The sequence below is a fragment of the Aythya ferina genome (genome assembly GCF_964211825.1).
Source record: "Aythya ferina genome assembly, chromosome: 20".
NCBI lineage: Eukaryota > Metazoa > Chordata > Aves > Anseriformes > Anatidae > Aythya > Aythya ferina.
The window spans coordinates 2,797,262-2,812,469 of NC_140318.1; the positions used below are offsets into that span (position 1 = coordinate 2,797,262).

The window sequence follows — 15,208 nt, forward strand, 5'->3', positions numbered from 1 at the left end:
ACCTGCGCCCCACAACAGGACGGCGCCGCGCCGCGCCCCCCAACCCCGCTAGGAGGAGGGAGAGGAAGAAGAGGAAGAGGAGGAGGAGGAGGAAGGCTGTCCGGGGGTGGGGGGGGGGCTCACCTGAGGGGTGCCGGCCCCATGGACGGGCGGCGCGGCGCTGCCCGGGGCCTAGCGGCGGCAGGAAGTGATTCCAGCCGCTCCTCGCCCCGGCCGGCCCCGGCCTCGCCCAGCGCCGCCGGGCGCCGCGCACAGGCGGCCCCCGCCGGGGGAGGGGACGGGGGAGGACCCGAGGGGGGTGAAGGAGGGGTTAAGGGGGGGTTAATGAAAGGGTACCCGGCCCCCCGTCGCGGTTTGTGGGGTGCCGGAGGGGCGCGGGACCGGGAATGGGGTTGGGGGGTTTGGGGGGTTTGGGGGGTTTGGGGGGGGCGGGCGCGCACGCCGTGGATCGGGGGGGGGTCCTGGGTGGGTGTCCCGAGGGAAGGTCCCGGTTTTGGGGAAGGGAAAGGGGAAAGTGTGGAGGGAGGGGGGTTTTGGGGACTGTGCGGTGAGGTGGTGTGGCTGGGTGGAGGGGTTGGGTGGGAGGCTGGTGGTGTGGGATAAATGGGGTTGGAAGTGGGAAAGGTGCTGTATGGCACGGCACGGCACAGTACAGCACTGCACAGCATGGCACGGCATTGCACAGCACGGCATGGCACGGCACGGCACAGTACAGCACCGAACTGCATTGCACAGCACAGCACTGCACAGCATGGCACTGCATTGCACAGCACGGCATGGCATGGCATGGCACGGCACAGGACTGCATAGCTCAGCATGGCACAGCACAGAACAGCATTGCACGGCACTGCACAGCACAGTACAGCACTACACAGCATTGCACAGCACCGCATGGCATGGTACAGTACAGCACTGCACCACACTGCATGGCACAGCACTGCACTGCACAGCCTGGCACAGCACGGCATGGCACAGCACGGCACAGCACAGCCCACTTGCCTGCAGTGCTCGCAGGGCCATTTCCTTCCCTTGTATGACAAAGTGGGCTGCAGTGCAGGGGGCTCTCACTGCTCTGTCCTCTCACCTGTGGCCATCGCTCACCTGAGATTTGTGGTTCTGGGATTGGGGAGCAGGGACCAGGCAGGAGCTTGTGAGCCGCCCCCAGCGCCGCATGGCCCAGCTCCATGGTGGGGATGCTCCAGCGCTGTCCCCTCGGTGAGGAAATCCTGCAGGACTCGCTTGGAGGTCGCACTGAAGGACAGGACGGTGTGACCTGCACGTGTCCCCATGGCGCAGCCCTGAAGTACCCGCTGTCTGCAGCAATCCCGTTCGCTGCCACTGCCAAAGCCAGCGCGGTGGTTTCCCAGCACCTTATCTGGTTTGTTTTTGTCATTAAGTCAGTTCTTGCCACCTACGACTTCCCACTTTCATTGGCTCCTACCTGTGCTATCACAGAGTCGGTCCTGGGCACGTTCCCCAGCCTGGGCCCTGCTCCTTTGAACACTTGTGCAAACGTCCCACGGAGGGGGCACAACCCACAGGGGGGCTCCCACAGGCGGGGGGCACTGGCAGGACCCCAGCATCACAAGGGATGGGGCTTGGAGGGAGCACATGCAGCACCTGCTCTCCTTGGGGAAGGGGCGAGCGAGCTGTGGTGCTGGTACGAAGCACGGATGCTGCCTCCCCATAAATCACGAGGGAATTTGTTTTTGACAAAGTCCCTCAACGTCGGCAGTAAGCTGACACCTGCACTGACCTCTAACTGCAGTCGCGGGCTAGAGCCCGGCCGGCCCCGTGTGCACAGCCTCGGTTCTGCCGGCTGCCTCCAGCTCTGCCCCATTCCTCCACGCCGTCTCCCTGCCATTTCCCTGCCACGGAAAGCCTTTGAAGCATCACAAAGAAAAGCGGAATTATCCGAAGGAGCACTGCTCGGGACTTGGGAACACGAAGAAATTTTCATTCCAAATTTCACTCTACAGCCTAAAAAGTCTCGTTTTGTTTTCTTGTTTCTCTAAGCCCTAAGTATTAAAATCAGTGAACCTATTTGCATGATTAAAGTGAGCAGTGTTAGCCCTATGCCTTCGAAATAAATTTCAAAGGAATAACAAAAACCTCTTTAAAGTATGAGCCTCTTTCTGTCTGCTTTGCATATAAGATTGTGTCAGAACTTCTTTGAATCTGGAAGTTTCTTTTCTCTCACACATTTATCATTTTGAGGCTGCCTTAAAATCTGCAAAGAAATATCCCCATATTTTAAAAATCAACATCGGATCCTTAGAGCTGCTCAAGGCTGAGGAATTTCATTAGCACTCGACACTTTAAAAAACAGTGTCAGGTCAGGACAAACACATTTTCTTTGCTGCGCAAGATAAAATTGTTTTTTTAGAAATGATGCATGAGAAATATGTCCCCATACCGCACTCGGAGATAAAGCAATCATAGTCCCCTTAAACGTGACATTCCCTGTTCCTCTTCCCTGTGCTTCACTGAGGGATCTCACTGCAATGCTCCAGGTCTGTCTGCACCCACCTGGGCACCTGCTCGCTGGCTCATGGGGGGGCAAACAGGGCAAGCAGCCCACCCCGGGGGCACGGAGCAGCCGGGGGGGCTGGGGGCATCCTGCCCTTCCCCGGGTGCTTACATAGGACAGAAAATGTGGCTTGCCAAGGGCCTTTCCTCAGCTTCGGAGGAGAGCAGAAAGCCTGCTAATGCGCCAGCCCGGAGACCGCCGCTGCTCCCTTCAGCCATGGGCATTTTAAAAATGTTCTGTGATGGAGAAAGAAACATTTCTTAAGTACCATTTGATGTCTCCGAATGGCTCCAGGGCTAGAGAAAACATGTTTATTTACTACTGTGCTGAATTTAATGCAAAAGATTGGTTCAGAGACTAGAGGAAACAAAATAGGCAACATTTTCCGTAATGTCTGCAAAGTGTTCTTGGGATGATGAAAATATTTTCTTTCTTTCTCTCTCTTCCCTGCATTTTTTTTTAATCAAGCATTTCAAATTGAAGAACGGCTTGAGGGCTGAAGAAATCACTTGATAAAACACCCAACATTTACATTCTTGCAGGAGACAAGCTAACGTTTTATTTTTTTTTTCCATCCAAACAGTAGTTAGTGCAGCAGAGGAAATAAAACTGCAGCACGGCACATCTGCGTTAACCCTTCCTGGCTGCAGCTCTCACGTTAAAATTTAGCCACCCACTGCAAAGCTTTAGAGATGCTGTTCCCTTTCCAAATCCCAGGGTGTAAGGACTCTGAGGATGGTTGAGATACCCTTTATGGTGCTTCCCAGCTTGATTTCTAAACACCTGTGTGAGGGAGCTGAGCTGCCTGGGTACCTCACCTGGAGCTGCCAGGGAGCCTGTGGCAAAATCGTGTTGCACCATGACTCTGAACAAAGCCAGGGAAAACCAACTCGTTTTGTAGAGACGTGGCTTTCAAGCAAACTCCATAATGAGCAAGACCCACAAGATCTTTCCATTCCTCACACCTTCGGAGGGCTGAGAAACAGATCCGTGGCCGTAACAGGACGCATTCTTGTAGCTGGGACACAAGTTTGCTTTGCAGGTAGAAAAAGCGTTATCTACTTAGTCTAATACATGCAACCAGTGTTTGTCTTGCACTGTGAACTACAAGGCAATCTGGAAAGGAGAGAAAATTACTTGCTACCAGAAACCTTTCTTTTGATGGTACATTTAGCTAACACTTCAGCGTAATTGGTATTCATACGAGAGGAGAGGACACAGCAGCTGTATAACAGCCGTGCAAAGTTCAGGGGGATTAACACACCATCATGGATAGCAGTAAACGGCAAAGCAAAATGTATCCGAAAGCCTCGTTTACATATTTTATTTGTTTATGGCAGAGGGATTTGCCTGTTTCTCTCCCCACCACCCCAGCTAGGTGATGAGTGCTGGGTGCCCTGCCAGAGCAGGGACAGCCTTAAATGTCCCTGTGCAGAATCTGGCCAGCTGAAGGGAGCGAAGAGTGTGCTCCCAGGGGGTTTGCTGTGGGAGGACATATGGGTCCTGGCCATGGGGAGCAGTGCAGACACTCAGTGACACCCCACTCAGCCACAAAGCTCAAAATGGGCCTGCAGTTAGGCACTACGCCCACATCTCCTTTCAGACCTGGAGATAAAGAGGTTAAATGACAACTGGGGACCATCACAGGAATTCATCCGGCTGCTCTGCAGCCTTAGTCTTCTGCTCTTTTGCTCCTTGACCACTCCGTGGTGTCTTCATTTCGCTTCCCCCGCTTGGAGCTAGGCCCCACTCCAAAGGGCAGCATGGCCTGGCGCCTCCTGCAGCTCCCGGGCAGGGCCTCCTCCTGCATCGCCCCTCACACAGAGTTTCACAAGTCGCTTGTGGAACAAGGCAGTGCCCGGCGAGAATTGGGCTGTAACAGTTGTGGGTTTTTAGAAATAAAGCTCTTTCCGTGGAGCAGCAAGGCGAGGCGTGGGCATCTCAGCGATAGGCAGCACGGCGTGAGTGGCGGGTGTTTGGCCTACAGCCAGGCTTATTGTTTTCCATTAAAATGGTTAGGAATAAGTTAAAATAAACAGAATTTGGGAGTGCCTCCAAGGGGTCTGCATTGTCCTGACTAAGCCGGTACAAGGTCGTGTGTAAAAAGGCTTTACTTATTTGTACATGCAGAAAGCCTTGAGCTCCTGTCATGAGAATTGCTCCAGAAGTGCCTGGCATTGCTTCTTTCCTTTCTGGGCCTCCCAAGAGACAAGGGTATGACAATAACAAAAATAATGTATCATTGGCCTTTTAAATAGCCGTCCATTACGTAATGGTACAGTGACCGTGAAACAGGAGGAGAGAAAACCCGGTCCCAGGAGGCATTTTCACTTTGGCTGCATTAATTCACACACCAGGGGTTGAATGCCTTGGTTTGCTGAATTTCCTGGGCTCTGATGCTGGAAGGAAGCACCGCGGCTCCTGACCTCCCTGTACACAGGCTGCAGGCTCCTCTCCCAGGAGCAGCATTAAAATAAAATTTTCAGAAAAAAATACATCTACTTTCATCTTGAGAATGCAAAGTGTTTGTGGATAGATACCTCTTCTTGTAAATGATCCTGATGGTTAATTGCCTTTACTGCTCAGAAATTTTATTTAATTTGACTTGGCACAATTCACGAGATTAAAATACCTTTGCTTTCAGATGCTTCTTCCACGCCCAGGGACCCAGCTGCTCAACTTTCCCTTCAGTTAAATGAAAGAACTCAGCTCGCCAGCTTCTTTCCCAGCCCCAGCTCTTCTGGAGATGCTCTGCCGAGCTCCCCGCGTGCCTCCTGGCCCATCTCGAAGCCTGGGCATCCCTTTGGGACGCAGCTTCCTGCTATTCCTGCCCAGGAGTGTTCGGTCTCACCTGTCCCAAAGCACTTGCGGCTTGCTGTAAGCCATCCCTACAAGCCCTCTCCTCTCCTTCACAAGCCCTAAGCTCTGGCCGTGCTCTCTGCTCCCCACACGTGTGACAACACATCTCCAACGTGAGTGCCTTGCCAAACCGCCCGGTGACCGCAGTGATACGTGACAGGTTTATCTCCCACTGCATTGTGTTGTATTTGGGGTCACTCATTTGCTCTAAGGAGTCCAAAGCTCAGGGAAGGAGCAAAGTGTGGACTGGGCTCCATGTCCCCATGTAGTGCAGAGGGGTGTTTGCCGCCAGCCCGGGGTTTTTGGGGACAAGGAGCAGCACCGGTGACGTATCCTGCACCCCAACTCCCTGCAGCACGTTGCTGACATAACCAACGCTTTTTCAATGTCTTTCTTGAACCGCGATTCCAATTAACTTAAAAAGCCCAAAAGAGACCACTGAGCAACCAACTGCAGGGTGTTCAGCCTCTCCCTAAAGATTCCCTTCCATCCCTCACCGCTTTGTGGTTTAGATGCACAGCAGCATAACCAAGGTGCCTAAAATCAGGTGGTTTTGGAGGGGCAAGTAATGCTGGCCAGGTGGGTTTGTGTCTGTGCTGCAGGAGACACCTCCATCACCAGCAGGAAGGAAAAACCGCCTGGGGTGAAGCCAGGCAGTTAATTTTTGCCAGTTAAGCATGTAAATGACAGACTGGCATAATTGGTCTGTGTTCCCCGTTCCTTTCTGCAGAACATTTGGGCTTGAAAAGCCTGTGATGTGGCAGGTACAGCGAGTTGCTCATGTCAGAGCAGTGCCTCCCAGTCAGTATTTGGGTGCTGGAGGAGGAAAAAAGCACCCCTGGCTCAGGGCGGGCTGCAAGCCCTGCTCCCAGGGGCCTGTGCTTGGTGTCCCCGGCAGGGAATAAGCTGTTTCACCCCTGGAAACGGGCTCACACTGACACCAAAGATTTTATCTCGTAACGCTGGCATGTGGAGAGCTAAAGCAGCAGGTCTGGGCTGGCCAGTACTTCTGTACCGAGAGACAAGTGGGGCAGGAGAAAACACTGCCTGGTGCAGCGCCTCCCCATTTGCATACCGATACGGGCAGAGGTCGTTCTGCTGGGACAGCCAGCTGCAAGCTACAATAAAATGGGGCACAGACCCCAGGCACCTGGAAAAAACAAGAGGGGCTGAAATTTACCTGCGGGCCTCATCTGACCGCTGTTCCCCAGCTGCCTGTGGCACTGCAAGGCCACTCCTGTGAAGCCCTCCGGGGAAGCCGGGTGTTATTGTCTTTAGTTTCAGTCACACCGACTTCTCCCCAGGATAAACGTTCCACGTGGCTTCTTCTGCAGAGCTGACGGAGGATTTTAAGACGGCAGATCCCAAAGATGACCTCTCCCATAATCTTGGTGCACTGCACACAAAAGATTTCCAAAACGACTCCCGCTGCTGCTGAAGCCAAGCCAAAACTCTTAATATTTTCCACACAAACAGTATGATCTTATCATGGGAGCTGCAGTCAGGGCCCACACGTTGGCACAGCTACTTTACTATTGCAGGGAAAATCTCAAATTGAGAAATTTTCGAGTAGCCATGATCGCTCCTGAAGCGCAGCCTTACTCTTTGTTCTGTTCTCTCTCTGGACAATGCTGCGAGGGGTGAGAAAACTCCACCAGCCTGAGACCTACTGGAAAGACTTCAGCCTCTTGATTTTCCAGATTTCCCACAATAGTTTTGAGAACTTTTGTTTCCCACTGTTAAAGGGGGATTTAATTCTGATCTCCTCCTTGGGAGCTTGGCAGCGACACAACATCCTGCCTGGCCCTTGGCTTCTCCATCACCACGGGACCTGCTCCAGGTGCTGCTGCTCCTGGTCGGCACCAAGGGAATCAAGAGGGCCTGGCTGTGTGCAGGGAAGTGTGGAAAAAACCCTCCGTGATTTACCCACACGAGGTTCAATAAACATTAGATCTGATGGCATTCATCGTTTTTTCATAGCATGCTCGATTACTGCCTCAGTTATTGCTCAAATGACATCATTCCTGGCACAGGAATTGATTGATTTTTTAATGAATATTCATATGGCATTTCAGCCAGGAGTAGGCATTAATATTCCAAGAAAGAAGAATGAAACGCACATCCTAATTTAATGAATGATTGTAAATATGTATCTGATGGATAATGTGACGACGAACGTTTAGAAAGGCATCCATAGTCACCTCTGACACTTCCCTGAGGAACAAAGGGAAAACCATGGCGCAGGAAGGGCTAACGGGGCGAGGTGGGACCTGGGCACCCCTCAGGGTGCTTTCACCCAGCCCAGTCCAAAATGCCCATTGCTGAGGCTGAGGCTCTCCGTAGGGAGGCAGGAGGCGAGGAGAGGAGAAGGCAAAGAGCTCCAACCCCGTGTCCTCGCCGTCCCCGTCCCACCCCACCGGAGAGCCGGGGCCTTTCCCTCCACCGTGGCAGGAGGCACAGCGCCGGCTCCGTCCTCCGGGCCGCCCTGTCATGTTCGATACGCCTCACCGTGTTAGGAATTCCAGGCTCGCGGTCCCCACTTGTACATATATTTGTCAGACACTCTGAAGATGTCTCCCTGTTCCGAGCACTGATCCTTTGTGAAGGCGACAGTTGTAGTGCTTAAAGAGAGGCAGCGGGCCGGCTTCTCCCCTGGCTCGTGCCAGTCCCAGCCCAGGGAAGTATTAAAATACAGGCTTAGCGTGTCGCCTCTTAAACACACGTTTAATTTAAATATGTGGTCGGGCCCGTGGGGACGGTGAGCACCTAAAGCATCCTCTGGAAGCAGGGCTTAAATCAGGGCATCGCCGTTAAAGTCACCGAGGTGACAGGCGTGGAAGGCTATTTATACCCAGCGGCTTTCCTTTGTGCAAGGCAGAGAACAGCCCCTTCTGCTGACGAAGCAGAAACGCGCCTCGTCCCCACATGAAATGGAAAAAAAAGCGATACCCTAAACCCGCCACAATCACAGCCACAACTGCACTGAGGTCTCCCCAGGATCAAGGAGGAGGAGCCGGGACCCCAACGGGTGCAGAACTCGTGTGTGTGTGTTTTTTTTTTCCCCTCTCCAATCAAATCAACCACTTGCTATTCCTCTTAGCAGCTGGCAGCTGGCAGGGAAAAAAAAAAAAAAAAGATACCTTTGCAGGCCAGCTCCTGAAAATCTGACTTAAGCGAGCAGCCAGGGACCATGGCTCTGTTCCCCCGGCGCTCCCAAGAGCAGCCCTGCAGCCAGGGCTCTTGTTTGCACATCTCGGTGCGTGGGACCGAGTTTGCCGATAAAAATATATACAAAGTTATGCTTGGTATGGAACAAGCAGGCAGTAGCTGCTGAAGACTTCACGACATCCTGCTGCTGGCGCGCCTCCAAAATACCAAAACAAAACAAAATTCAGTTGGCATCTCTGCAGATTGGAGCGAGTTTGCTTTTTGTGGCAATTGCTGAACAAACGTTTCGGTGCTGTGCCGCCTCCCCCGCCCCTGCCTTCTCCCCCGAATCATGTGCTAGAAGGATGCAGAAGATGTTCAAGGTCGTGGGAGGCCGCCGAGCGGACCCCCCCTGCCCATCTCTCGTGCCACCGCGGTGCCTTCTCCCAATGGGTTCACCCCGGGGCTTCGGCTTCCCATCACACCACATACTTTTGGACCTCACCATGGCGGTGCAGCGTGCACAGGGCTGAATTCAAGCCCCCGTGCTTGCCTTTCACACGCAAAAAACAAGCTCCTTGTCCTGCCAAGGGTCCCACCCGTACAAAGCCAGCCAGGAGCTCCAAGGGCAGCGCAGCCAGCCTGGGGAAAAACCCGCAGCGGTGCCCTGCAGTGGGGGACTTCAGGGTTTGGCCTCATATTTCTTGTGCCACGCGCTGACACAAATCAATGTACACCTCCTGTATGTACGCACATTGCGACTTGACCTTCTGAGCATCGCTTTCAAATGTTTTATTTATTTCCCCGAGAACAGGCAGTTTTGTTCGAGAACACAAGGTGAAATTCCGACCTCGCTGAAGGCACTGAGCCTTTGCCATCGACTCCAGCAGAACCAGACATTTATCCCGAGCTATTACCAGGTTACAGGGCTCGGTTCCTGCTTCACTTCTAAGCTGATGTTTGATGTTTTAAAGGAAGACCCAACAAATCCTTGAGCCCTTCTGTGCACGCCCAACATTCCCAAAGAGAGAAAAGAGCAGCATCAGTCCCCTCCTGCCCTCTCAGGGAGGCAGTTACAGGTCTTGAGGCATGAAAATTGCTCGCCCTCATTGTTGCACATCGCTATCACGTTGTTACCTATCACCAAAATTACCCTGTTTTCTCAAAACCAGGCAGCGCATTCACCTCCTTCTGAAGGCATTCATAACGTGCGAATACAGGCATGATTTAAACAATCTCTGCAGAAACCAACAGTTCTGCTATCACAAAGAGAGACTTTGGGCAGCCAGGTGTCACAGACACATCGCCACCTGCCCTGGCTGGCACCGCCAAGCCCTGCAGGGCAGCCCCCGGGCTCAGCGCGGTGTGTGCCTGCAGCCTGAGGAGCTCTCTTTGTGTGCTGTCTTCATCAGCGCATCAAATGCTCTCAGTGAAATGCTGCCTTCTTCTGTTTATTTGTCACAACTGATGCTCTGGTGAGCGGTAAATAGGAAATTTGTTGGCAGATCAGCAGCGCCAGCCTGGGACCCAGCTTCCCGGGGAAAAGGAGGAAGCAGCAGTGCCTACACCGCACACGGCCGCAAGCAAACGCTTTTCCAAGGAACTGTTTGGCAGCTTTCATTTGAAGTTTACATTAAAAAAAAGTAAAAGAAAACCTTGGAAGAATTTCTCTTGGCTTGGAGCTTTTTTATAAAATACACGTTTCAAGCCACCTCTACCTGCCTGGGGTGGCTCGGTGTGATCAGGTCCCATGGCCACATGGGTCCCCGAGCACAGGGGTGCTGGCAGCGGGCTGGTGTGAAATGGCACCTTTGTGACAGCAGGGACACCACCAATGAAGCACACAGCAGCAGTCGGTCCTTCTGAGGTCTGCGTGCACGGGGTCGCTGTCCCCACACAGCTTCAGCCCCCCTGGATGTCCGGACAACCCAGCAGGAGTCCTCCCAGCGGCCGCACCAGGCTTTTAAAACACACAGCACCGTGATTTCTGTTCATTTTTCGAGGCAGGGAGAGAAGGCTCCTACGAAAAAAAAACTCTTTGCCCATCTAAATTCTCCCCATTACTGAGCAAATGGTTTGCAACAGCAAATTTATTCCACAGCGTCTCCCGTGCTCTTTTTTTTTTTTTTTTCTGTTGTTTGAAAAAGCCACAAACAGATTGTGATTTTCTCTAACGGATTCACCATCTGGGAAATTTTTCATGCAACTCCTTTCCTCAGTGGGAGCAAGTTACTCAGAGGGGAATTCCCAGCAGAGAGCAGAATCTGAAGGGATGGGTGGTTCATTTAATTAGCATGCATAATCCCGACGTCCTTACTCAGGCAAAACTCTCACCAGGGCCAACAGGAGATTTTTTTTTTTTTTTTTTTTTTGAAAGAACCAGCTAAGGCCTTTGGTATTTGTCTCTTGGTGTTATAAACGGCATTTTCCATGCAAGGGAAAGTTGGCTTTTGTGTGCGTTAGGAGCTCTGATCTACTCCAGCCCCGTGCCCGAGGTCAGGACGTGGCCCTTGGAGGCTCCGTCACGCGGCCGGGCGCTGGGGGGGAGCTGCGGGAGCTGCTCCCTTTCGCACACTTCCCAGCCTGGGCCAACATCACACGCTTCTGACCGACCACGCTCTGCGGCCCCAGACTGTGGGCTGGAGGGCAGCGGGGAAAGAGGCTCTGTGAGATCTCAGCTGGGGCCAGCGCAGCGTTTGCGCAGCCCCAGGGCAAGTTTGGTGCTCGGTTTCCCTCCCAGATGAATTCAGTGCTTGAAAAAGAAGCTGGAGACGTGGGCAAGCTCCTTTTATCCGTGCTGAGAAGCTGGTAAAGCAGCCGGAGCCCAGCCTCCGATCTCAAGCCACTCGAGCAGGGAGCTCAGAGAGGGCCCTGACAGTGCGGCTCTGCCTCACCCCGGCGCAGTCTGGAGAGCTGCACAAGCTCTTAACGCTGAGCAATCCTCCCTGACTCATCACTGGACAAAACTTTGCTTTGAAGTGACATTTTCTGGGCACGATGACTGCTTTGAAGCGGGAAGACAAAATTAGTGCAGAGAGTTGGCAGGTGAAGAAATGAGATTTTTTTTTTTTTTTTTTCCCCGGCAGCAGAGCTGTCCAGGAGCTATGGAAACCTTGTTTGGCTAAATCAAATCATGGAAAGATAACAGGGCTTCATATTTTCCAGCGACGTCTTCCCTGGAACAGCACGCTATCTGTGTGTGTGCTAGAGCCTCCAGAACAGCCAGAGCCGTTCCTGAAAGTAAACGTGCCCACTGCTTTCTGTGACCGGGAATAAATGCTGCCTCCTGCCCCACAGAGGGGAAAAAAAAAATATCACAGGCTTCGGAGAGCCCTGGGAAGAATTACAAGGAGCTTTTAGCCAGCTAAGGCCCTTTAAGGTAGGGGCTTCCAGTGCCTTTCCAAGACGTATGCCTACAGATTGTGTCAGAATCCCACCTGGAATTGCTTTTATGCAAAACGCAACCCTGATCTGAAAGCTGTACAGACAGAAGGCAAAGGCTCAGGGAGTGAGCAGAATGTCCTGCCCCAGCACAGTGCCTGCACGTGAAGAAACCCCGAGGCCGCTGCCCACGGACCCTTCGGGCTGGGGGCACCCCAAAGTGCCCGGGTAGGTGCTCACCGTAGGGACTGAGCAAACGAGGCCTCCCCGAGGAGATGGCAAAGGCTCGTGTATTTAAATATAACATCAATAGCAGAAATTGTGTTCTTTTACAGTACTTCCCTGAGCCTTTTGCTGTTGTTGAGCACGATGCTCCACAGCACTCAACCAACATCGCCATCTGCCACCAGGCACATTTCTGAGCGCCGCTTACTGTTCCTCCTGCAATCCTAAAAAGGAGGATGCATCCATCCTTGCCCAAGTCACCCCATGTTGCAAGCCTTCTTCCCCTTTCTTTCGAGTCCTCCGCTGTGATTCTTCAGCTGCTCGGTTCGGAGCATCTCTTCCATGCAAAGCTGTGGCTGCTCTATCCACACAAATTCCTCTCCAGGAGCTGAGCCCCAACGCAGCCTGCATTGGCTCTCTCTGTGCCTTGCCAGTCACTGGGGAGCAAATCCTGTCTGGTTTATGGATTTCACGCTGCTGCACATCACTGTAGCACCTTCCACATAAGAGCAACAGGAATTACGATGTCCATCAGAAGTGGCAGTCCTTCAAATCACTCCAACGCCCCTGATGGGCAAACGCAGGCTGCCTGCTAGAGCCAAAGCCTAGGAGCTAGAAACCCACGCTGTACCCAGCCCTCAGCACGTCACTGAATGACCTTTCCAGGAGGCAAAAGCAGCGTTTTCCCCAACTCCCAGTTACGTTTCTGAGCCATAACCACAGAGGGCCTGACTGTCCCCTGCTCTGCTCCTGCTGTATTTACACCAGCGCAGAGGGGAAGAGGATGTAGGCTCTCCCCGCATCAGAACGATACCAGCACCACAGAGCTGTTCCTTTTTCTCCATAAGCAATCGACCCATCAACATGTTATAAAAAAAAAAAAACAACTTTAATGTAGGTGGCATGTTCCGTACAGAATTTAACAGGCACCCAAAACACCAGCTGTTCTCGTGTTCTGCAGCGTTAACAAGGTGAAGCTCCAACACTTGGGTCTCGTTTGTGCATTCCCAGGCTAGGCAAGAGGCCGAGGCAGCTTTGCCACCGCACGCACCAGCACCTCCCTGCCCTTACACCCACACCACACTCAGCTCTGGTGGGCAGGAGGAGCTGGGGAAACCCTCCCAAGGGACAGGGCAGGGCCGGCACGGGGCCGGGAGGGACAGGCTCCCCCAGATCAGCATTTCTAGTGTTTTTCCTAAGTGCCCTCAAGGCCATTTGTAGCCTGGTAAGCACAATAGCAATATTTAAAGCCCAAACATGGCAGCAAGCAAGCAAACAAACAAACAAAATAACATGAGAGGGAACAAGCTAGCTGCTCTTGTTCGGGACGGCATCAGCGTGAAGGAATGTTAAAATATAAATTCCAAAAGATTTTAAAGTTACAGCCATTTAAACAGCCAGACAGGGAAGACAACACACTTCAAAGCCTGATCTACCCCATCCAGCATCAATGACTTCGGAAAGATTAAAAAAAGCAACCCCAAAGAGCACAAACTTCCCCACAGCTGCCAGTACCTGCTTTGCATTAGGCATTTCTGGCAAGGAGCACTACGAGCCATTTGTCTGCCTTGAAAAGCAGAAAGTCCAGCTCCCGTCCGTTTCCTTATTTGCTGTGTTATAGCAAATGTTTTTCCCCCTCTTTATTAAAAATGCCAGGTTTCTCAATGAAAATATTATGGGGAAAATAAACAGCTTGTTCTTTGCACATACTTAACATTTATTCTGCCTTTTCCTCCCACCCTGTTGTGGCTTGGCTCCCCTTAAGCTTGTAAGGAACTTGTAGAATCTCAACTCCTTGAGAAAAAATGTTTTGGCAAAGCAATCCTAAAAGCCTTAAAAAAAAAAAAAATCTCAAAAACACTGAATTTAAATTCTGAATCATTACCAAGATCTTACTTATTCCGCAGTCTCCTGGGGATGTTGTGAGGTTTAATTAGCTCTAGCTGGAAAACGCTCTGAAGAGAAGTGCCGTGAAGGTGCCAAATGCTGCTCTACTCATGTAGATCTAAAATGTTCAAATTATTACATCATAAAACAAATCATTTGAAAATTAACTCCTTTTCCTTGCCAGCGTGCCTTCAAAGGGAGCTCCTTTCCCCCCGCAGGCTGGTTGTATCAAACTGCCTGAGCGCTGCAAGGTGTCCAAGTGCTGGTAACGACCAAGAACGAGAGCATTTTGAACCTCACCTTGCCTCCAAGGTCTCCTCAATTATTTAATCTTCAGGTTGTCTGTCTTTGTGTGCAGCTGCACTCTAAATTCAGGGCATTCTGTCAGCAGTTTGGCTGTGTTTGTAACAGAATGGGCAATCGCTTCCCACTGTCTTCTAAGCAACCTCTCCCCAAGCTTTCTCTCTCTCGAGGAACAGTTGAAAATTTGGCAAACGCTCCTTTTTTTGTGATTTGGTGGGGATTTGTACCTCTTCCTCAGTAAACATTATCAAATGGGGATGCAGAGGGCTGACAGAAAGCCCACACAATAAAACTGATCTTGTTTGGGCTGTCGCTGCTGCGGGAGCACCCAGCAGCTGGGGCAGGTGCAGGTGGGGAGCAGAGCAGCACCCCCAGGCACCACAAGTCACCCTTTCACCCTGCGTTATAGGCAGTGCTGACAAACAGCTGCTCTGAGGTGAAATTGGTCCTACCTTCAACTGGTGCCTGTGCTGCTTGAAGCAGAGGGCAAAGGAGAGATGCTGCTGGGCTCCTGGCTGCCCTCTCAGCATGTCCTGGGGCTGTTTGCTCTCCGGCTGCAATTCCCTGCAGGAATTCCCTCGCGCAGCCACCACAGGATGCCCACAGCCTGCGCGGTGCCCCGGGCTGACAGGGATACTGGGGAGGAGGAAAGCACCGGGCTGGGAATTACTGGGAACTGTGGGAATCGCCTCAGCCCACAGAGCAGGCTGCAGCAGGGACCTGCAGGACACGAGGTCCCGCTGTCCCCAGCGTGGTCCCAGCACGGAGCTCCGGGGAGCTCCACAGCGAGGAGGAAACTTCCAGACAGCTCGCGGCACGCGCCGGGCTACATCCTTCCTGCAGAAACAGCCTCTGGCTCTCCCGGGGCTAATCCCA

General features: G+C 52.4%; 1 protein-coding gene across 3 annotated transcripts in view; it reads right to left on the reverse strand.

The window, feature by feature from the left end:
• NACC2 (NACC family member 2) overlaps positions 1 to 245 on the reverse strand; it is a 49,542-nt gene extending 49,297 nt beyond the window's left edge. For 2 of the 3 annotated variants that reach the window (XM_084493839.1, XM_084493835.1), the window contains exon 1: positions 124 to 245. The gene's annotated coding sequence lies outside the window, so the exon portion shown is untranslated. The remainder of the gene's footprint in view (positions 1 to 123) is intronic. The other variant, XM_084493836.1, reaches the window with a different exon arrangement.
• Between the last annotated feature and the right edge of the window lie 14,963 nt (positions 246 to 15,208).